We start from the raw sequence: 24639 nt of genomic DNA on the forward strand, positions 1-24639 counted from the left end.
TCCAAAGTTGCACCAAAATCACGCCAAAAGATCGAGAACTCGCCAATTAAATTTCATAAATCATGGCAGGCCAACCAATTATAAAATTGTTGTCCTTGTTTGTGTTCATGAAAACCAGAGACAACCCTACAACTATTAAATGGATGTTATCACATCACTTTCAAATTTTCAATCAGCATATTATACAACATATATTAGCCAAAAGACAGATGTTGACATTTCCTTGCAATCTACAAATTCATCTGCAAGACTGCAACCTAACCAATTGTTCATACAGAGCATGTAATACTCCTGCCAAAAAAGGCAAGATACAAAATGGCAGAATCAGTTGTATGCTTTGTGATCAATAAGTTAATTTCGCTACTCATCACCACAGAAGCGAAACTTTCAAGAAACGTACGTGCTGAAATTGGTTTTATCAGAGATGAGCTCCAAAGTATCCGATCATTCCTCAGGGATGCAGATGCTAAAGCAGCAGCAGCAGGAGACACAGCGAATGACAGTGTCAAAACTTGGGTCAACCAAGTAAGGGAAGCAGCTTTTTACATTGAAGATGTTGTCGTTGAATATTTGCTCCACATCACACGGCATCATCAAGATCGTGGATTCGTTCGTTTTTTCAACAAAATTATTCGGTTGGCTAAGAGAATGAGATCACATGATGGGATAGTTTTGAAAGTTGACGGTATGAAGGAATTGGTTCGTGAAATCAAGGCAAGAAGTGAAGGATACGAATCCAATTCCATTGACCAGCAAGGTCAAGATAATGGCGAAAACACTCTTCTGTGGCATGACCCTCGAGTGGCTTCCCTTTTCATTGAGGAAGCTGAAGTTGTGGGGATTGAATCCGCCAGAGCAAAGCTGACTAATTTATTGGTCGGAGGAGCACCGAGACGCGAAGTGATATCAGTGGTTGGCATGGGAGGACTTGGGAAGACCACTCTTGCCAAGAAAGCTTATGACAATCAGACGGAGATGGCCCACTTTGATTGCTACGCTTGGATTACGGTGTCCCAGTTGTACAGGGTGGAGGATCTTCTGAGGAAGGTAATCAAAATGTTCTACAAATCAAGGAAGGAGAATTTGCCAGAGGGAATTGACACAATGGATGAGGAGTCCCTCATCAGAAAATCAAGAGAGTATTTGCAACAAAAGAGGTATGTCGTTGTGTTTGATGATGTGTGGAAAGTAGATTTTTGGGGGGCTATAGAACATGCTTTACCGGATAATAAAGGGGGACGAATAATGATTACTACAAGGATTCAAGATGTTGCCGATTTTTGCAAAAAATCTTGTCTTGTTCATGTTCACCACTTGCAACCTCTGCCTCCAAACAAGGCATGGGAATTGTTTTGTAAAAAGGCATTTCAGTTTGAATTGGAGGGAAATTGCCCTCCAGAGTTAAAAGATATGTCACTGGAAATCGTTAGAAAGTGCGAAGGACTACCTTTGGCAATTGTTTGCATAGGTGGTCTGCTGTCAACGAAAGTTAAAGTTGTGTCTGAATGGCAGAAGTTATACAATAGCTTAAGTTCAGAGTTGGAAAGCAATCCCCATCTTACAAGCCTCATAAAAATCCTATCCCTCAGCTATCACCATCTACCATATTACCTCAAATCATGTGTCTTATACTTTGGCATCTTTCCAGAGGACTACTCCTTTAATTGCGTAAGATTGGTTCGGTTGTGGATTGCTGAAGGGTTTGTAAAATTGAAGAAAAGCAAGACACTGGAAGAGGTTGGAGAGGAATGCTTGACTGAGCTAATTCACAGAAGCCCGGTTCAAGTGTCAGAAGTTTACATTGATGGAAAAGCTCGAAGTTGCAGAGTTCATGATTTTTTGCGTGAAGTGCTCCTTAAAAGGGATGTGGATTCAAGCTTCTGTCATGTGTTATCAGAATTTAAGTTGACTTCTGAACCAACAATTAGACGTCTTTCAATCGACAGCAGTCCCTCTAATGCCCTGGGAAGCATTAGAGAGTCTCAAATTCGCTCTGTATTTACTTTCAACCAAGAAGAATGGCCCGAGTCTTTTCTCAGTACATTGAATGGAAACTTCAAACTTCTGAAAGTATTGGATTTCATGGATGCTCCAATCAATCAACTTCCGAAATATGTGGGGGATTTGTATCTCTTGACGTATTTAAGCCTCAGGAATACAAAGGTGGAGTTGCTTCCAGACTCGATAGGCAATTTGAAAAACTTAGAGACCCTGGATCTAAAACATACCAGCCAAGATCAATAAGCTTGTTAAGCTGCGGCATATTTTGGCCTGCTATTGTGAAGGTATTGGATGCTTACAAGCTTTGCCAAAACTATACCTAGTGGAGGCAAATCATGGAGGGATCAAGCTAATCAAAGAACTGGGAAAGTTAAGGCAGCTGCGAAAGTTAAGCCTAAGAAACTTGAAACGTGAAGATGGAAGGGCTCTGTGTGCTTCTATTGAAAAGATGAAACACCTTGAATCTCTAGGTTTAAGTTGTAAGAATATGAGTATGAGATAGAGAAGTTTTAGGACCGGTTATAGGTATTCAATTTGGATAGAAAGTCCTATTGATGAAAGGAATGCTGATCCTTGACTGAAAAGGATTTTGGTTAGCATCAGGAAACAAGTGTTTGTTTCCGATGAGGATTTTGATAGGAAATCCTGATCTATTTTGGTGAAGTCTATATGTATATATATAGTGACCTCTCTTCTCACAGAACTAACGCTCATATTGGACCATAACCTATCTGTGAGTCGAGCTCTTGACAATCTGCAAGAGAAGAGAAGGATCGCTGAAAGTTTGCTGCAATGGCTACGAGTTCTGGGCTGCTGCATGTATGTTTTCCTTTCTGGTTATTTATGTGCACATAACTGGGTTGGTTTCCTTTTGTTTGTGGTTCATGTTTTGGTCTTGGTGTTTGTTTGTTTACAAGTTCCTACATGTGGTATCAGAGCCACAAGACACAAACATGAGTTCAAATCTGTAAAGGAGAAAAGTCGAATGTGTTTATAAATAAATAAATAAATAACGGCTCTATAAACCATTGCCAAATGAGGGTTTTTCCCAAATTACGGTCAGTTTTGATTCCTTCAATGAATATCCATCTGGGTTTTTCCTTAAAATGTTAAAATCTTATATTTTTCAAATTCTAAATCGCTTCCGCGGTTCCTTTCGTGAATTTGAAATCAGTGATTAAAAGGTATGGAGATAAATGCTTTCGATGCTTTCGATTCTCTCTGATACCTGTGTATGTTTAAGAGCATATGAATGAGTTTTGTCGCTACAGTTTGTTTTAATTGATTGCTGCAGAAACATATTAAAGATATCAGTTTTGAATACAAATTTTGGACCTTGATTTAACTTTGATCGTTTTAAACTGTTTATCACATATATGAGACACCATTATTTGGTGTCTAAGGATTATATGATTGCTGCAGCATACGAACTGGTTTGAAGAACAAGTCTGTTTAATTGGTTTTTAAAGGCGAGTGGTACGACACCGTTTAAGAAATAACCTTTAGTTCAATTTTTGACCGTGATTAGTCTGGAAAGGGAGAAACTCGTGTTTTGTCAATATGGGGTTGAGAAAACCTTTTTTTTTTTCCCATGATTTGCTTATTTGATGATAAGTATAGTAATTTAGTTGTATACATCTATCTTAAACATCATAGTTCTAATTGTTGAGAATTATTGCTTCCGCTGTGTTTATTATGAGTTCTACAGATTGAGGTAATTGTGGTTTCTTAATCCTTTGTAAGAATAAAGATGTATTCTGATCAACTAATTATGTTGTTAAAAACCATTGAACAAAGATCATGTTATCTGCATATTGAGATTATATTATTATTCCGGTTCTTCATATTGACGTTAACTCGTTCGTCATTCTATTATGGCAATGGTACGAGGTCCATGGGAATTGGGAGTAATGGCAATCCATATGGATGGGTCTTGAGCATTGATGGATAATTTGTTTCGTTGATTTGGAGCCGAGGAATTGCGATCGGGTTGTCGAATACGAGTCCAATGATGCATTCAGGCAACTCAGTTCATTGTTTCATGCATAATTAATTGTTCTCCTATATGCGTGATTATAGTGCGATGAGTTGGAGCATAATGAATTAGGGCTTTTGCTATTCCGAGTATGCTTGTTTATTTTGTGAATGCACGATTAAACTCGAAATCCCTATAGATGCCAACTTATGATTTATGTGAGATGACTGGAATCATTCTTTCTGCATAAAGATTCATTAGACTAATATTTGATGTACACATTGCTCTTCTATTTTTGAGTTAGAGCCTGTGTAATTAGATTGGGTGGAAAATATTGTTTTGTAGCTATTTTGTTGTCTCAAGCAGATGTAAGATTTCTCATTAACTTGCTTGAAACTTGGAAGCTTGCATCATGATTTTCCATTATGAATTATGATAATAGAATTTGACTTATTGTTGCTACCAAATACATGTGGCTTTTATGTGGGTCTGATTGGTTTGAATTATTCTAGAAAAGCAAAATTGGATTATACGAGTATCCATAATGACGTTTTTTAAATTATGAGTGTAATTCATATTCCAATTTTGGTTAGACTACATATAATAGGTTTTGGGGGTGTTGCCATATATGTGAATGATGTAGTTCGGAATCTTTGGGTTCGTTAATGCCAATATGTGCACTGTATAACCAAAAACATGTGAAGGCTCTTGTGTTAGTACCTGTATGAAATGATATAAATTGTTTGTTGGCAAGAATGCATTCTGAAACTCATCTCACTTGATATATTGTAAGTGTAAGTGTAAGAGATTTGATATTATGTATTAAATCTATAAGTACACTAAATTTTATTGGACGATTATCTTAAGTTCCTTAAAAAAAAAAAACAAAAAAAAAAACAAAAAAAAAAGGGAGGTTGAGATCTTGATTATCTTGTTTTAATCAAGATGACTTGTGCCTTTATATCCAGACATTATCAAATTTTAGTTGATCTTGCTCGATGGGTATTGAACTAGTTAGGATCAAATTGAATGCAAGAATATTGTGCTTGCTATTCTGATTTTGATCATTGTTGAAACTGGTGATTTTGGGTTTATGTGAGATAAGTTTTTCCGAATGGATTGTGACTATCTTTTGATACATAGACTGTTTGCATAATGGTTTAGGTGTATTTGACTAAACTGAGATTATGCAATTGGTAAGGAATCGGGAATCAATTGGTTCATATCTCCGGTTTCTTTATTAGCTGTGCAGTACATTCTGCTTATGCTTAAGTGGGAGAATCATATGTTTGAATGTAAGCATAAGGTTACTTAGGCCGGCCATTATAATTCATTTGGATGCTTGAAAACCAGATTATGGTTTTATTGAAGCAATTGGTAATTATTTATGTTACTTAATTTGTTTAAGTAATGAGAAGTTTAGTGCTATTTGCCGGAATTAAACTTAACTTGATATAGTGGGAGCAAATCAATTTATGTGTTTGTTCTGGTCAAGTAAAATCACATTGTTGTAAATACAAATTGGATGAATGTGATCATGAAATTTGTTTGCATATTGGTTGCGGCAATTGATCACATTGATAAGACATTCAGTGTATTGCAATGACTATTAGTTAATACAGTTGATATTAACTTATACTTAACTTGTTTGTGTTAAGTATAGCCTAGATAAGTGGGAGCAAATTGGTTTGGTTTTGCTATATTGGTTCACATAATTACAAAGTGCAAATTAAGTATGTTGTGACTTTTGAGTTAATTCTGCGATGTAACAGAAAAGATTCTTAAGTTCAATACTTTAAAATGCATGGGTAAGATGTATGTGAGGTTAAGCTTTTGTTATCCAAAAGATTTGGTGGCTATATGAGTGGGAGCAGATGTCTTGGTTTACTTTTGAGCTTAGATACATTGCTATGAACATGAACTGGACATTGTGATTTGTAAGTTAAATCTGTATTTTGTGTTGCAGAGGCAATTATAAATTCATTGTTTTGGTTTATGTAAGCTGGTTATGTCCATGTATTTGTGTGTTGGTGAATGACTTAATTATGTGATCACCTTTATAATAATTTGAGATGATTATCTGTTAGTGATCACTTCTATCTAAGTATGATTGGATAAACTGAGTACTTGAAACTGTTCTCATACTCAAGTGGGAGAATGTAAGAATATGAGTATGAGATAGAGAAGTTTTAGGACCGGTTATAGGTATTCAATTTGGATAGAAAGTCCTATTGATGAAAGGAATGCTGATCCTTGACTGAAAAGGATTTTGGTTAGCATCAGGAAACAAGTGTTTGTTTCCGATGAGGATTTTGATAGGAAATCCTGATCTATTTTGGTGAAGTCTATATGTATATATATAGTGACCTCTCTTCTCACAGAACTAACGCTCATATTGGACCATAACCTATCTGTGAGTCGAGCACTTGACAATCTGCAAGAGAAGAGAAGGATCGCTGAAAGTTTGATGCAATGGCTACGAGTTCTGGGCTGCTGCAGGTATGTTTTCCTTTCTGGTTATTTATGTGCACATAACTGGGTTGGTTTCCTTTTGTTTGTGGTTCATGTTTTGGTCTTGGTGTTTGTTTGTTTACAAGTTCCTACATAAGTGCAATAAGTGAAGATGAAGTCCTTGATCTAGAATCCATTTCAACTCCGCCAGAATTTATTCGGTCTCTGTGTTTGAAGGGGCGTTTAGAACAGTTGCCAAATTGGATTTCAAATCTTCAACACCTCGTCAGATTTGTGACTTCTTGGTCAAGGTTTAGAGATTCCCCATTGAAAGCCCTTCAAAATCTACCTAATCTGTTGGATCTTCGTTTGGGAGAAATGGAATATGATGGCGGGCAGCTGCATTTTGAGGAAGGAGGATTTCAGAAACTTAAGTTTCTGGAACTCGTGGAAATGGAGGGACTAAATTCATTGATTATAGACAATGGGGTTATGCCTCTTCTCCAAGTGTTTGTCATTGGACGTTGCCCACAACTGAAGGAGGTGCCATCTGGCATCCACCATCTCCAAAATCTGAGAGATCTTGCGTTTTATGACATGACGAAGGAGTTTGCACGACAATTGGATCCAAATAATTGCCCACGTTATTGGATTGTTAAACATATACGACATGTTCGTTTTGGTTACAAGTCTGGCCCGAGATATGGTGAATATGAATTCCACTCCCTATATGATTCCGACTTTTCGTTTTGGTCGAATGCCTGATTCCAACATGATCAAAAAAATGGGAGTGTCTAAAGACTACAGGTTTATGGGCCGTTAAGATTCAATTGTTAGCTCTGCTGTCCTTGGTTCTTGTGTAGATTGACTGGGAGGGGCTCTTTCTTCTTCTCTGGTTTTTTTTTTTTTTGGGTCAAGCTGTGGTGTGGTCTTCTTAGCATTTTCTTTGTAATTTTATTGGTGGTTGCAATAAATTGTTTTTTAATTAAAAATTAAAATAAAAAGATATCATCACCTCAGACTCAGAATGCTCAAATGACATGATAAAATTTCATTAATTTTTTTATGAATAAATCAAGTTTTTATAGGGTATAACTAACAACTATTTACCTCGTATCTTTGCTTTAAAATGAATAAAAAACTCTTCATATTTTTGTGAGTTTTGTCCCTTTATCGCCAATTCAATTAACTGAGAAAAGTAATAAGATTGAAGAATATGATTTAGTAAATTAAATCATATATGTGAGTTTTTTTCCCATCTCTACTCAAACAAAAGTATAGGGTGTTCTATATTTTGGTTCAACATAAAGATCTAAATTTTTTTTTATTTTTTTTATTTTATCCATTCTTTACTATCTTATATTCTTGATATTAATTTGTAGGATTGTGGATTTTAGATATTTTGTTAACCAAAGGGTAGATTGTGAATTTTAGAAATTTTAAGTAGCTTTCTCCTTTTGTATATACAGATTAATTCAGTCACATATATTCAATATAGTTAATGTTTGTATCATGATAGGACACATTTGAAATACATAATATGCGCTCGTACATGTATCCTCAAATGCAAATGTAGAAAAAACAATTCTTTATGGTTGTAAAATTTTATATACTTACTTACAAATGGAATTAAATTAAAAAAAAATTATCAAAATTTACAAAAGATATACAAACACAAAAACAATTCAGGAGCTCTGCTCTCTCTTCCTTCCCTCTCCCTCTCTAGCCTATGTGTTACTTGCAGGTTGAATAGGGCTTAGAGATTTGGGTGCCATCATATATACCATGTGGAAATAATCACCGCGGAATCAACCTAATTAAAGCATTGGAAAATCCAAGGCAGCTACGGAAGTTAGGCCTGAAAAACTTGAAACGTGAATATGGACATGCTACATGTGCTCTGATTGAAAGTGAACCACCTTGAATCTCTAGAATTAAACACAATAGGTGAAGATTAAGTCCTTGACCTACAACAATCCATTTCAATTCCACCCGAATCTATTCGGTTTCTCCATTTGAAGGGGCCTCTAGAGAAGTTGCCAAGTTGGATTCAAAAGTTTCAATAACTCGTCAAGCTACGAATTTTTTGGTCAAGGTTGACAGTGCCCCACTGAAAGCCCTTCAAAACCTTCCCTAATTTGGCGGAGCTTCGGTTCTGATACAAGACATATAATGGTGTGCAAGTGCATTTGAGGGAGGCTTTAAGGAACTCGGGTGCTAAAACTCAAGGACTTATTGCCTGGACTAAACTCATTGATCATAGACAATGGGGCCATGCCTCTTCTCCGAGTTACAAATTGGGCCTTCCACTCAACTGATGCAGGTGCCCTCTGGCATCCAGTACCTCAGACATCTAAGCTTTCTTAGATTTGATGGCATGCCGAAAGAGTTCCAACAAAATATGGACCAAATAATGGGCAGCATTATTGGATTGTTGAACATATACAAGATGTTCTTTTAGTTACAAGTTCGGACCAAGATGTTGCGTACATGATGTTTGTGAGGAGTTAATGTGAGCAAGCAACAATGATTGTTTCTCACAACCCAGAAAATCAATGCCTACGGTGACTATTTCTCACACTAAAACAAATTAAAAACACGGGCCAAAGAATTAAAAATTATATTCAAGTTTCAACACATTTGAAAAAGGGCAAAAGGCCCAAAACTGAAGGAAAGAAAAGGCCTTGCCAGCTGTAAGACTTGTCCGGGTCGAAAGGCTTTCACCATGGAGGCATACTTTTAGTCTATGGCTTTGGGCAGAGAGAGTGGAAGAAGGAGTAGCTTACATAGCTTCCAATTGAGCTGGGGTATTGAATCGACCATTGGGAAGATGAAAGGGTTGCGTTTGGTTCTGGTTCTCGTTATGGGTTCGGCGGGTTGCAGAGATAGAAGGAAGAAATGACGAGGAAAGAAAGATAAAGGGTCTGTGTTTGGTTATGGTTCTGAAATGAATATTTTAGCCTCACACGTTAGGGTTAGGTGCATGCTAGTAACGGAAAAACGACGAAAATTTTAGTTTTGATCATAAATTCTAATAGACTTCACCGTAAATGATTAAATCTAAATTTTTTTTACTACATAAACTATCTTTCAAATACTATATGACTACAAAAATCATTTATCCGATACGATCAAAATTTAAAATTGTACTCAGAACAGTTTCACTGTGGGAAAGGCCCTCAGAGTTATCCACTATTTAATTCACCTAATAAATAGTAATTACCTTTAATGAACAACTCTATCCACTTTCCTCTTCGAAAATTAAACAAATCAAACTCCAAAACCATGAAACCTTAATCTCTGGGACTAAAGGATCCTAGCTATACTGTTGCATGCGTCATCGGACCATCACGGTGTAAACCACCATTGAAGCCGAGTTGGAAGCAAGCGAGTCGCCGGGAAGGAGTGAAGGAAGCGAAGGAAAAGCCCAGGCGAGAAGCTTCGGCGAACCTCAACGTGGATAGCGAGGGTCTGATTGAAGACGCCATGGGAATTATCCGCACCATCTCTATCTCTCTCTCTCTCTCTCTCTCCTCTGTGAACTTGAAGAAATTGTGTTGTTTATTTTTTGGGAAGAAAAGGAGAGAGAATAAAGAAATGGGAAGGCCTGGTGGTGCGGTGGAGTCACCAGCGTCGGCGAGAAGCTCGCCATCCATCTCCGGGATATCGGCGTCGAGATCGACCTCTGCGAAAAGCTGTCCAGGCCCGTCCACCACCGCATCAAGGTGTTGCCACTCTTCGACTCTATCTAGGGCCGTCCACCATGACGTCGCCCAGACGTCAGCCTTGCATCACATGCCCTTTGGGCTCTCGGGCTGGCAACTCCTGCCGGACCTCTCCCTCGAGCCCGCTCGGGTTCCATAGTCAGCACATGCTGGACCAAGCTGCTCGGGCTTTCTCACTCTGTTTGAGAACCAGTCCATCGGGCTATTGCCCACGGTGGAACTGCTTTCAAGTTTCAACACACATGAAAAGGGCAAAACGCCAAAAACCGAAGGAAAGAAAAGGCCTTGCCAGCTGCATGTAAGACTTTCCCGTGTCGAAAGGCTTTATGGAAGGCCTACAAAGGAATCATTTTAGTCCATAGCATTACTCTTGTTTTTTAAGGCAAAATAAGATTCACTCTTCTCCTATATTTTTTTATTTAATAATTACAATTAAATCATGTCGATATTTTATTTTAAATTTTTTATATAAACAAAACACAAAAAAGAAAGTGAGAGGATAAAAGAGAAGAGGATAGTAGTAGGCAGTGTTTTAAAAATCTGCCCAATAGCGACTAGGTGTTACACGACGGCTAGCCACTGCGATTAACCCTAGTCGGGAGAAAAATCGGTAGAGGAATTAGGTGAGCGCCCGAGACGGCCTAGGTAGTGCTTAGGTGGTTTAGACCGACGACTCAATGGCCTAGGCGGTCTGGGTGTTTCAGATTATTTTTTTTTTTTGGCAGAAGTTGTGTTCTTGTTCTAGGTTTTGTCCTTGGGAAAGGGAGGATCCCTTCCATCAAATCCATCAAGGCCCGTAATATGAGCTTTTAAAATTTGATCCAACGGTAAGTTATTATAATTTTTAAAATTGATATCTGTTTGTAATCGTTAGATCAAATTTTAAAAATTCGAGTTGATTGACTTGATGAATTTAGTTGAAGGGATCCAAAGAAGATCTTTTTTCGGTTCTGCGTTTCAAAGTTTCAAAGTTTCAAACTGTGTTTCATTTAAGACGACGAGAGGAAGAAGAAAAAGAGAGAAATAAAGTTTCTCTCTTTCCATTCCACCCACGTGACAATCGACATTTTTGTTTTATTTATTTTTAATTACTTCCAGACTTCCAGTCGATTAGAATTGGGAGTCGGGACAGAGTAACATGTTGAATTTGGTATGGTGCGCCCCACCTGCCTTTTTGGTGTGTTGCGCCCCATATCCGTTTCTACAGAGTCTCGTGCTAAACTCTAGAATACCCTGCTCCTCAGGATGCTCAAATCAAAATTCCTACCTTTTTTTTTTTCGAACTGCCGACATCATGTTCTTGAAGGAGATGTCATGGTTAGTGAGTAAGAAACTAGTATGGTATTGTTGTGTTTTTAAAAAAAAATTGTTTATTCTGTGTTGTAAAATAAAATTGTTAAATCTTTGATAAATTTTCTTTGTAAAAGTACTTTAAAAAAAAAAAAAGATTTAAGTGTTTGATAAACTTTTATATAAATTGCATAGAATATGTTAAATGATTAAAACTGATATGATATTTAATTTGATATAATAATTGTCAAAGATAATAATGTAGAGCCAAAAATTGTACTTTTGTAAAACATGTGAGGACATATTTGTTAATTGAAAATTTCATCAAATAAGTATTTATTACTATACTTTGAAGAAAAAAATTTAGAAACATGATAAATCCTGCTTCTTCTTTTCTACTTTCATTGATAGTATTTTTAATTTTACCAAACACATTTTATATTTCAAAATTTTTAATAAATTTTTCTTTTAAAACACAACAAGTTCAAAGTACTCTTAGAAAAAAAACATGTTCAACCATGTAGCGTTTCAATTATAAATTATAATAAATGTTCGGCTTTAAATTTCTCTCTCCGTACCATCACATTATTTGACAAGGACGGCACGATGACTGTAAATTTTGCATAAAAATTTGCGTCTACTGGTGACTGTCCAAGGGTGGAGTTTCTCTAACCCAACTATTTCAAGACAAGTCTCGATCAAAGATAGCTGTCATTACTAGATTCTCATCATAAACAAAATAAAAACAAAGCCAAAGGAAAGCGTCTAATAAATAAATTGCTGTGTTTATGAGAATTTATTAGACGCTTACTGGTATCTGAACGTTCCAATTCATCAATTCTCTCAATTTCCTCCATCGTTTCTGATTTTCTTGATGCTAAAGCCATATGCTTCACAGCATCTTCTTGATCTCAGATTTCGTTTCTCTACCCTTGATTCCCAATTTTTTTTATGTTTTTCTCCGAGCAACTGTTTGCTCACCCAAACCAAACAGATATCATATAGTTTGGGCTTGTTGGATGCTCATACTATATGGCAGAACAAATTGTATGCTTTGTGATCGAAAAGTTAATTAAACTACTCATCACCACAGAAGCAAACCTTTCAAGAGACGTATGCAAAGAAGTTGGTTTCATCAAAGATGAGCTAGAGAGCATCCGATCATTCCTCAAGGACGCAGATGCTAAGGCGGCAGAAGATGGAGAGACGACAAATGACAGTGTCAAAACTTGGGTCAACCAAGTAAGAGTAGCAGCTTTTTACATTGAAGATGTCATTGATGAATATTTGCTTCATGTCACAAGGCACCTTCAAGATCGTGGATTCATTCGTCTTTTCCATAAAATTATCCGGTTGGTTAAAAAAATGAGATCACAGGATGGGATAGTTTCGAAAGTCGACCGTATGAAAGAATTGGTTCGTGGTATTCAGGAAAGAAGAAAACGATACGAACTCAGTTCCATTGACCGGCAAGGTCTAGATAATGGCGAAAAGACTCTTCTGTGGCATGACCCTCAAGTGGCTTCCCTTTTCATTGAGGAGGCTGAAGTGGTGGGGATTGAATCTGCCAGAAAAGAGCTAACTGATTTGTTGGTCGGAGGAGCGCCGAGACGCGAAGTGATATCTGTGGTTGGCATGGGAGGACTTGGGAAGACCACTCTTGCCAGGAAAGTTTATGACAGTCTGACAGTGATGGACCACTTTAAATGCTACGCTTGGATTACGGTGTCCCAGTCGCATAGGGTGGACGATCTTCTGAGGACGGTAGTCAAAATGTTCTACAATTCAAGAAAGGAGAATTTCCCAGAGGACATTGACACAACGGACGAGGAGTCCCTGATTAGAAAATCAAGAGAGTATTTGCAGCAGCAAAAGAGGTACGTTGTTGTGTTTGATGATGTGTGGAAGGTAAAGTTTTGGGAGGCTATAGAACATGCTTTACCGGATAGTAAAGGCGGCCGAATAATGATTACCACAAGGATTCAAGAAGTTGCCGATTTTTGCAAAAAATCTTGTTTCGTTAATGTCCATCACTTGCAACCTCTGCCTCCGAAGAATGCATGGAAATTGTTTTGTAGAAAGGCATTCCAGTTTGAATTGGAGGGAAATTGCCCTATAGAGTTAGAAGATATGTCACGGGAAATCGTTAAGAAGTGCGAGGGGCTACCTTTGGCAATTGTTTGCATAGGTGGTCTGCTGTCAACGAAACTTAAAGTGGTGTCTGAATGGCAGAAGTTATACAATAGCTTAAGTTCAGAGTTGAAAAGCAATCCTCATCTTACAGGCCTCACAAGAATCCTATCCCTCAGCTATGAGCATCTACCATATTACCTCAAATCGTGTGTCTTATACTTTGGCATCTTTCCAGAGGACTACTCAATTAATTGCGTAAGATTGATACGGTTGTGGATTGCTGAAGGGTTTGTAAAATTGAAGAAGGGCAAGACACTGGAAGAGGTTGGAGAGGAATATTTGACTGAGGTAATTCACAGAAGCCTGGTTCAAGTGTCAGAAGTTTACATTGATGGAAAAGCTCGAAGTTGTAGAGTTCATGATATTTTGCGCGAAGTGCTCCTTAAAAAGGGTGTGGATTCAAGCTTCTGTCATATTTTATCAGAATTTGAGTTGACTTATAAACCAACAATTCGACGTCTCTCAATCGACAACAGTCCCTCTGATGCCTCGGGAATCATTACACAGTCTCAAATTCGTTCTGTATTTGCTTTCAACCAAGAAGAATGGCCCGAGTCTTATCTCAATACATTGAGGGGAAACTTTAAACTTCTGAAAGTATTGGATTTCATGGATGCTCCAATCAATCAACTTCCAAAATATGTGGGGGATTTGTATCTCTTGACGTACTTAAGCCTGAGGAATACAAAGGTGGAGTTGCTTCCAGACTCCATATGCAATCTGCAAAACTTAGAAACCCTGGATCTAAAACAATCTTTGGTGTCTGAAATACCAGCCAAGATCAATAAGCTTGTTAAGCTGCGGCATCTTTTGGCGTACTATCGTGACTACAGCTTGGCGTTTTGGTCGAATATGGAAAGAGGAGTGAAGATACATGAAGGTATTGGATGCTTACAAGCTTTGCAAAAACTGTACTTTGTGGAGGCGAATCATGGAGGGATCAAACTAATCAAAGAACTGGGAATGTTAAGGCAGCTGCGGAAGTTAGGCCTAAACAACTTGAAAGAGGAAGATGGAAGGGCTCTGTGTGCTTCTATTGACAAGATGAATCACCTTGAAACTCTAGATTTGACTGCAATAAGTGAAGATGAAGTCCTTGATTTAGAATCCATTTCAACTCCACCACAATTTATTCGGAAACTGATCTTGTACGGGCGTTTAGAGCAGTTGCCAAGCTGGATTTCAAATCTTCAACATCTCGTCGCATTGGTGATTTATTGGTCAAGGTTGAGAGATTCCCCATTGAAAGCCCTTCAAAATCTACCTAATCTGTTGGATCTTGGTTTGGGACGAATGGGACATGAAGTCGTGCAGCTGCATTTTGAGGAAGGAGGATTTCAGAAACTTAGGAAGCTCCGACTCAGGGAAGTGGAGGGACTAAATTCATTGATCATAGACAATGGGGTAATGCCTATTCTCCAAGAGTTTCACATTGGACCTAGCCCACAACTGAAGGATGTGCCATCCGGCATCTGCCGCCTTCGAAATCTGAGAGATCTTAGGTTTTATGACATGACGAAGGAGTTTGCACGACAAATGGATCCAAATAATGGCCCACATTATTGGATTGTTAAACATATACGACATGTTGATTTTATTTACAACTATGTCCCGAGATATGGCGAATATGAAACCCATTCCCTGTATGATTCCGACTTTTCATTTTGGTCGAATGTTTGACTCCAACTTGATCAAAAAAAATGAGACTGTTTAAAGACTGCAGGTTTATGGGCTTTTAAGATTCAATTGTTAGCTCTGCTCTCCTAGTTTCTCGTGTAGATTGACTGGGAGGGCTCTTTCTACTTTGTTTTTTCTTTCTTTCTTTTTTTGGGGTCATGGTGTGATGTGGTCTTCTTAGTATTTTACTTGTAATTTTATTGGTGGTTGCAATATTTTTTTTAATTAAAAATTAAAATAAAAAGATATCATCACCTCAAACTCAGAATGCTCAAATAACATGATAAAATTTCATTAATTTTTTTAAGAATGAATCAAGTTTTTATAGGATATAACTGACATGTTACACCCATTCCCAATTTAAAATCGTATTTTCACTAAGTTTGAGGTTATCTTACTTTTAAAATTCTTTTTGGGTCTTAAATGGTGTGCCCAAGGGGCCCACCCCCTGTTTTGTACCCGTTCTCTTTCCCTTTCTTTTATTTATTTTCTTCTTTCTTCTGAAAAGTCTCTCTCTCTTCTCTTTCTTTCCCTCTTCTTCTTCTCTCCCTTATTTCTCCCGTGCCCTCTCCCTCTGCAACTCTTCATCCCCTCTCTGAAAATCACACCCAGCTACCATCCCAACCACCAACCTCGAAACCACAAGCAAAACTAGGAACTACACCGTGACAGTCACGGTGCTCACTCTGCAGATGAAACCAACGCCTTTCGAGGCCATTTCTGGCCAAACCACAATGATTTGGCCGGCGTGCAAGGTATCAATCTCTTCGTCTCGTCGAGTACTACAACTTTCCTTTTTATTTCACCCAATTTCGTTGAGTATTGAATAAGTTATACTCATTTGAATCTTACCCAGTTTCCGGCGAGTCCGACGGCTTTCGAGGCGTTTTCCGGTCAAACCACGGCGAGTTAGACGTCGTGTGAGGTACCATTCTCTTCGTCTCTTCAAGGGCTACAACTTTCGTTTTTGTCTCGCTTGATTTCGTTGAGTTTTGACAAAGTTATGGCCGTTTAAAGATTGTGCATTTTCCGGCAGAATTCCGGCTTTCTCTCCCATTGGGTCCGGCGACCCACCAAAACCAAGCCCTTTGGGCCTTCCCTGCTGAGCCCAACCCTTTTGGTTATGAGGCCTTTGGGCCATGTGTGTGTGTGTTTTAGATTGTGTGGGTGTGTGGGTGTGTACCCGTGTGTGTGTGTATGTATATTTAGTGTGTGTGTGTGTTGTGTGAGTGTGTGAGTTTGTGTGTGTGTGTTTAAGTGTGTGTGCGTGTGTGTATATGCATGCCATGCATGCATGTGCATGCCGTGCATGTGTATGTGTGTTTGTGGTGTGTATGTGTTTGGGCTTAGGCCCAAACCACATTTCTTCACCCAAAACCCTTTTAACCCAAAACCTTAGAATTCCAAAACCCAATAGATCCTAATCCTATTTAACCTAAACCTACCTTAATCCAGATTTCAAGCCTAAAACCCGTTAGACCTAATTTGACCGTTGACCCCGGTCAACGTTGACTTTAGGGTTGACTTTTCGGGTTTTTGTCCGGGACCCTTCTTAGGGTAATTCGACGTTCTGAATCTGTTTCCAACGTCTGTTTTCCCAAATTCAATTGTTAAAATAGAGTTTTATTAATTGGACCCTTTATGTGCTTAGGGGCAATTATTGGTGACGTTTTATTGTTCGTTAGTTTGCGTGGCTCTTCGGCGGCTAAGTACTGTGAGTGGATCCCTTCTAAAATGCATGTTTTATAGTAGAAATGCATACATGAAAAGCATGATTTGATGATTACGTTTTATGAAACGTTTTGTGAGATAACATGCTTACTGAGGCTACTTTGAATTATTACTAGTTTTCCTATAACCCGTGTTCTTATAGAATATCTGATGGATGACGATATGATATTTAGAACATGTTTCGAACACCTCTTTATAGTATAGATGATGGATGACTTTATACTATGAAGTTGTTTTTCAATATATATATGTTCAATGGTTTTGTACTTACCTAGTGGTCCTTTCCGCTACGGGACGTATGGATAGATTCCGGTCCGTCCCGGGCGACGGTTTGGTGTTGGCATAGGGCCTGGAGTGTGTTTCCTCTGGCTATTTAGCACAGGGACGGGGAGCCGGCATGGGGCCTGAAGTGTATTTTCCTCTGACTGTCTGCTCAGAGACGGGGAGCCGGCATGGGGCCTGGAGGTTATCAGACAATTCACTAGTGATTATTATATATGAGTTATGATTTGAGATACTGCACATCATGCTAGAATTCGGAAAACCTATGTTTATCATTATATATGTGTTTTCATAAACCTGGGGGTTAGTATGTTGATAACTGTTTTATTATATTTATATCAAATTGGTCCACTCATGTTTGTTTTGCGCCCCCTTCAGGATTTAGAATCGAGGCGTACAATCCCGACATCCAGGCACTTCCGCTTCGGTATCTTCGAGTCCTCTCGGTGTAGGACCCATTCCTTTGTTCATCTAATTTTATATTATTTCCTTTAGTGTTCTAGTTAGTTGTATGCTCTGAACACGTTCCTTAAATGCATATTCATTATTCTTTTATATTTATAAGTCTCAATTATTCCTTGTTTTCAGCAATTGCACTCAATAAATGGCTTTCGTCACCCTCGGGTGTCGGCCAGCACGTGCCTATCCTGGTATTCGGGGAAATATCGGGGTCGGGGCGTGTCAGACAACTATTTACCTCGTATCTATGCTTTAAACATGAATAAAAACCCTTCATATTTTTGTGAGTTTTGTCCCTTGATCATCAATTCAATTAATTGAGAAAAATTAATAAGATTGAAGAATATGATTTAGTAAATTAAATCATATATGTGAGTTTTTTTTCCATCTCTACTCAAACAAAAGTATAGGGGTGTCCTATATTTTGGTTCAACTTAACCTATAGATCTATTTTTTCTTCTATTTTTTATTTTACCCATTCTTTACTATCTTATATTCTTGATATTAATTTGTAGGATTGTGGATTTTAGAAATTTTGTTAACCAAAGTGTAGATTGTGAATTTTAGAAATTTTAAGCGTTGAGCCTTCTCCTTTTGTAAATACAGATTAATTCTGTCACATATATTCAATATAGTTAATGTTTGTACCATGATATGACACATTTGAAATACATAATATGCGTTTGTACATGTATCCTCGCATGCAAATGTAGAAAAACAATTCTTTATGGTTGTAAAATTTTATATACTTATTTATAAATGGAATTAAATTAAAAAAATTATCAAAATTTACAAAATGTTGTAGGCATAATTTATTGAACAATCATGGAGGCCATAGAGAGAGGGGTGTGGCAATAAATAGTAGAGAGAAGAGAGAGATGTGTAATTGTGAGGTGTGTTCTATTCCACCCCATTATGCCTTTATTTATAGTAGTGTGATAGGAAAAATCCTTCTCTTTTTGGATTACAACTCTTAATAGGAATATAAGAGATATTCCTAGATTCACTAGGATTTACACAATCACATTCTTAATTTAATAGGACTGCAACACTCCCCCTTGAGTGTGTCAATACTTAAGTAAATGACGCATCAGGTCTTCAGTGATGAAGTAAGTACAATTGATGAAGTCGTCAGCACAATGAGCAAATGCGAGTCTCAGATCAACGGAAGAAAGCATAAAAAGTAAAACTCACAAAATCTCACTATGGTAAAACCCAAGGTGGGAGAAAAACCCATAGACTAAGGAGAAAAGTGAGAAGTTGCATTAAGTCAAAACTATACGTCTTTTGGACGCAAGTAGAAGAGCTTACAAGGGTATAACCAGCACAAGATGGATGCATCGTTAAAACCTAGTTAGGTAGCAAAAACCCAATGGGAAAAATGCTCCTAATCTTAGGGAAAAAGAGTACATTAAGATCAAGTGAGTATACTTCTGGATACTCCCCCTGAGTTTGACATAACTTCCAAATGAGAACTACAAGCATTGAATATGAATAGTTAGGCATACCAATTCCATGGACAAGCTTCTGGAAGATTAACTTCGGCAGTGACGTCATGTAGAGGTCGGCAAGGTTGTCTGGGATCAACTTGCATGACTTCAATCTCATGATGATTTGCTGATGTAGATGTAGACGCAATATGTCTTGGCATTGACTTCATTGATGTATCGTGTCTTGGTCGAGTGGATACATGTGGAATAGTCTTCATGGATCATCGTTGGGACTCAACGATGGATGAAAACAACAAGTACTTTGAATATGCTCAACAAAAACTCTTAACCATGTCTCACTTGTAGCGCAGTGAAGTGAAGTGAGTCTTGGAACGATTCAAAGATTTCACAACTAAGGTCATATCGTGGACCTCCAAGATATTGTGATATCCCTAACAGTAAAGACATAACCATTTGGGGATTTTGCCTTATGTGGGTTTGATAAGTAACCTGCATCAGCATAACAAACAAGGCAAGTATCATTTTGAGGATCAGGGGGGTCAGATCCGCTCAAGATGCATTGGGATTTGCCCTTGTACAACCTTCAGGGTACGTCTTTAACACGAATTCAGTGGTTGGGTGTAGGCGAGGTGCTACATCTCAACAGCGAAGAAGATGTCCTGTCTAATACAATGAGTTAAATACAATGAAGTGCAAAGTTGAATTTAGATATAGAATTTCAAATTACATAACCTCTTCAAAGGTCTTATTTGCATATAACGTATGGATGATCATAAGTATACTCGAAGGTAACACATTCGGGGTGTAGTTCGACTGGAAGACCAAGGTACCGCCAGAACAACGATTGAAATTCAGGTCAAGGCATAAATGAGTTTTCCTAATATCCTTCATCTCAAATTCCATCTTCAGTTGCGATGCAGTTTTCTCAAGCTCTTCTAAAGTCTAAGTGAGATTCGTGTCAACGACATAAACTGTAACTCTATCAATTCGGAATAAGACTTCATAGTTTAACATGCAAGGGCATAATTCATATCCTTGACTGATCAAATAATCACTTAGGCAGGTATACCACATCCGTCAGATTGTAAGCGAACGCCTCAAACAAGTTAAGAAGGTATTCCGTGGTTTGTAACTATTTGAACCAGTCAATGTAATTCTTCGGGAACTTACATATAAATCTACGTATAAATATCCCCATGGAGAAAACACTAACCACATTTCATAATGTTGCTATCAATCACAGGACGTTTGAGAGAAACCTTGAGTCATAAGGCGTGCATCATATCACACTATTTCATTCATCTCATAACGCTTCCTTTCCCACAAGTTACATAACAAGGTTACCTTGGGCAATCTAGGAATGATGGGTCCAAAACACACTTGGTAAGGAATTTGACCTGGATTGTAATTTCGGTTGTCCAATCAGTTCTACGTTGTCACTTATTCAACAGAACACGGTTCGATATCGTCGCTTTTCATTTATGTCGGTAACTACCATATAAGTGAAAAATCATCGATGGTAATCTCATTTCAATACCATTTTGCTCATCCAAACTAGTATACTAGACCAAGAACTTCAAGTCTCAGGAGTAATCTGGATTAATCTCATGAGATGGAAATGATTTAAGACATCGATCAAGTATAAATTCATTGTTGTGTCGTTTCTTCCGCTTCTGGCCATATTCATACAAAGTGATACAAAGAAATTTAGAACCATTATCTTCAGTGGTTTCAATATGATATTGATTATCTCGAATATCTTTAAAACTCAGCAACGTTCTTCTGGAACATGGAGAATAGAGTGTCTCCTTAATGGTTAAGATAATACCATTGGACAACATGATAAGGGCATTTCCGTATCCTTCAATCAGGTTGGATGGGCTTGAGAGAGTTGTCAAATGAGCTTTATTGGGTATTAAGTTAGTAAAATAGTATCGTTCACACAAGATGGTGTGCGTGGTTGCACTATCTGCCAGACAACTAACTTCCTCACTAGACATACCTATAAATAAATTGATTGAATTGGTCACATGCATAAATATAATTCCATTCATTCAATTAAGCAATTCAAGAAATAATATCTATCACATAACAATCCATAATTCAAAACAAACTAAATCCAAACAAATTATTCCAAAGACTTAGAAAAATTGTTCAAAATTAAACCATAAACCTCGAAAATATGGGGGAAGGGCCGGCCACTCCCAGTGGGTTCAGCCACTAGGGGTAAACACCCTAAAAACATGTCTAATTTATTCGTCCATAAGAGCTTACGCCTCTTGAAAATCCGATATCTTCATTGATGTAGTAGCATCTTCTAGATGTTCCACGTGTGCAAAGTTAGACTCACGACGGGAATGATACTTGACAATATCCTCAAGGGAAGCTCGGCATATGCGTGACCAATGATCCCTTGATCCACATCGGTAGAAGCAGGCTGAACATGAGCTTTGCCCTTGTTCTTGAAGTTTGGGGCCTTATGAGCGAGTGATGGACGTTGTTGGGTCACACTTCCTCCCTTAGGTGCCGCACTTTGTTGACCTTGGGCCCGTGGTTGAGCTTGCCGCCCATTGCCAAGGCCACGACGGTTGTTTCGTCATTTATGGCTGCTAGAATTGGTTGCATGCACTTCAGGCGCTGCGTTCGAGCCAGTGGGTCAAGCTTGATGATTCTTCATTAAAAGCTGGTTCTGCTTTTCAGCAATAAGTACAACAGATATCAAATCTGAAAACTTGGTGAATTTATGTGTCTTATATTGTTGCTGCAAGACAATATTGATGGCATGGAAGGTCGAATAGGTATTCTCCAGGATATCTGATTCAGTTAGTTCCACTTTACAGAATTTCAGTAGTGAACGGATTCTACAAACTTCAGAGTTCTATTCATTTACGGACTTAAAGTCCTGGAAGCGAATATGCTACCAATCGTGTCTTGCTTCAGGCAAGTATACGTCTTTCTGGTGATCGAAACGATCGGCCAGAGCAAGCTAGAGGGTGTGTGGGTCCTCTTCAGTGAGGTACCCGGTTTGCAGTGCATCATAGATGTATCTTCGAATAAAGATCATTGCATTAGCCTTCTGAGCTTCGTCGACAGGTTTTTCGTCGGCGGGTGCCTCGGTGATGGCTCTAACACCATTTGTAGTCAGATGGAGCTTCACGTCTTGAACCCACTTCAGATAGTTTCTTCTGGAGACTTCTGGAGTGGTAAAATGGAGCTTGCTCAAGTTTGACATGTCCCTAAAACGGAGAATACAAAAAAACAAAAAAAAAACGTGATTAGTCATATGGTTATCCATAGACATATATCGTAGAACATACAGGTTCTATAGACATGTATTGGTTTAACTTATGCATGAAAACTACAGGTTTCATGTTGTTTGTACCATACTTGACCAATCCCGAAACTACTGAGCACCGGTCAACGTTATACCGTCAAGGACCCAGAAGAGTTTCCCTCCAACAAGGAGGCCAATCACAGTGCGACACGCGTCGACATCAGAAGCCAGTCACAGCACGACACGTGTCAACATCAGAAGCCAATCACAACATGACACGTGTCAATGTCAGAACAAAGCTAGAAACTCTTCTATAAAAGGAGATCATTCTCCCACAATATTTCCTAATGTCATTTGTACTAAATCATTCACTAGTACTCACAAAAGGAGAGCTTGAACCTATGTACTTGTGTAAACCCTTCACAATTAATGAGAACTCCTCTACTCCGTAGACGTAGCCAATCTGGGTGAACCACGTACATCTAGTGTTTGCTTCCCTGTCTTTATTCATTTACATACTTATCCACACTAGTGACCGGAGCAATCTAGCGAATGTCACAAACTTAACATTTTCTGTTGTACCAAAGTCCTCACCGATTTTGTGCATCAACATTTGGCGTCGTCTGTGGCAACGACACTTATTCCCACTCTCTTCAGCTTTGTTAAGCTGGTTTCCACCATTCGTACACTTTTTTTTTACCAGGCATCCCTCTCCAACATGGGGAGCGAAGGAAGCCACAGCACACAGAATGACACCCTTCTTGCACCTAGTGCGAAGCAACGAAAGAAGGAAGGAAAGAGGGTTGCTCTTTAAGCTAAGATCGATGAGCTAGAAGCTCAGAACAACAAGATAGCAATGAAGAATGAGGTCCTCTATGAGCAGTATGAGAAGCTCTTTGAGACGCTCCACGAAACTAAGCGTACTCAAACACACAAGCTCGTTTCCCATGTGGACATCAACCATCATCTGGGTGCCCCCCAACACGGAGGGTCACCTTCCTTCAACTTGTTTACTTCCTTAAGGAGTTGTAGGACAAGACGGTCCTGAGTGAAGTCATGTACCACTGGAGCTTTCTTTCGTAAATCTCTATCTCCTCTTGGAAGTAGGAAGGTTTGATCAAGAGCATGTGATTTTTCCCTGGACTCGCCGTACTAACTTCCAAGGTATGTTTGTCGGAACATCTCTGAGTCCCCTATACCTTCGTGTTTCTCTAGGACTTGTTGCCCCTTCCCCAAATTGGTAGCCGGCCTGGGACATGGGAAGGGACCGAGTTTTTCAGATACCCTTGGGTCATTGATCTTCGAGCTTACATGGATGGGATTGTCTCGATGTTACTTTAGGAAATCTCGACAGTCACGAAAGACGGCTTTCGATCCTTCCACTTCTTCTGTAAGGAGGTGTCTTCCTCCACTTCTCCTGATTCGGGTCGAAACAGCTGGGTTGAGAGAAGTCTCATGTTGATCTATGTTTTGATGATTAGCTCGCTCCTCATCAGGGATACCCATGTCGAATGAAGGTGACCCTCCGTGTTGGGGGGCACCCAGATGATGGTTGATGTCCACAGGGGTAACGAGCTCGCGTGTTCGAGTACGCCTAGTTTCGTGGAGCGTCTCAAAGAGCTTCTCATACTGCTTATGGAAGACCTCATTCTTCATTGCTATCTTGTTGTTCTAAGCTTCTAGCTCATCGACTTTAGCTTGAAGAGCAACCCTATTTCCTTCTTTCTTTCGTTGCTTCGCACCAGGTTCAAGAGGGGTGTCATTCTGTGTGTTGTGGCTTTCTTCGCTCCCAATGTTGGAAAGGGATGCCTGGTTAAAAGAGAGTGTACGAATGGTGGAAACCAGCTTAACAAAGCTGAAGAGAGTGGGAATAAGTGTCGTTCCCACAGACGGCGCCAAATGTTGATGCACAAAATCAGTGGGGACTTTGGTACAACAGAAAGTGTTAAGTTTGTGACCTTCGTTAGATTGCTCCGGTCACTAGTGTGGATAAGTATGTAAATGGATAGAGACAGGGAAGCAAACACAAGATGTACGTGGTTCACCCAGATTGGCTACGTCCACGGAGTAGAGGAGTTCTCATTTATTGTGAAGGGTTTACACAAGTACATAGGTTCAAGCTCTCCTTTT

At 38.7% G+C, this 24639-nt stretch overlaps 1 long non-coding RNA gene and 2 pseudogenes across 2 annotated transcripts; all 3 read left to right on the forward strand.

The window, feature by feature from the left end:
* LOC126630802 (disease resistance protein RPM1-like) overlaps positions 1 to 15357 on the forward strand; it is a 38018-nt pseudogene extending 22661 nt beyond the window's left edge.
* LOC126630800 (disease resistance protein RPM1-like) overlaps positions 316 to 24639 on the forward strand; it is a 36284-nt pseudogene continuing 11960 nt past the window's right edge.
* LOC126630809 (uncharacterized) lies at positions 15827 to 17880 on the forward strand. 2 transcript variants are annotated; one of them, XR_007626120.1, is made up of 4 exons: positions 15827 to 16067; positions 16169 to 16237; positions 16964 to 17026; positions 17704 to 17880. It is a non-coding gene; the product is annotated as an uncharacterized LOC126630809 (long non-coding RNA). The 2 variants fall into 2 exon arrangements; XR_007626119.1 differs by lacking the exon at positions 16964 to 17026.

The sequence above is a fragment of the Malus sylvestris genome, chromosome 7 (genome assembly GCF_916048215.2).
Source record: "Malus sylvestris chromosome 7, drMalSylv7.2, whole genome shotgun sequence".
Lineage (NCBI taxonomy): Eukaryota > Viridiplantae > Streptophyta > Magnoliopsida > Rosales > Rosaceae > Malus > Malus sylvestris.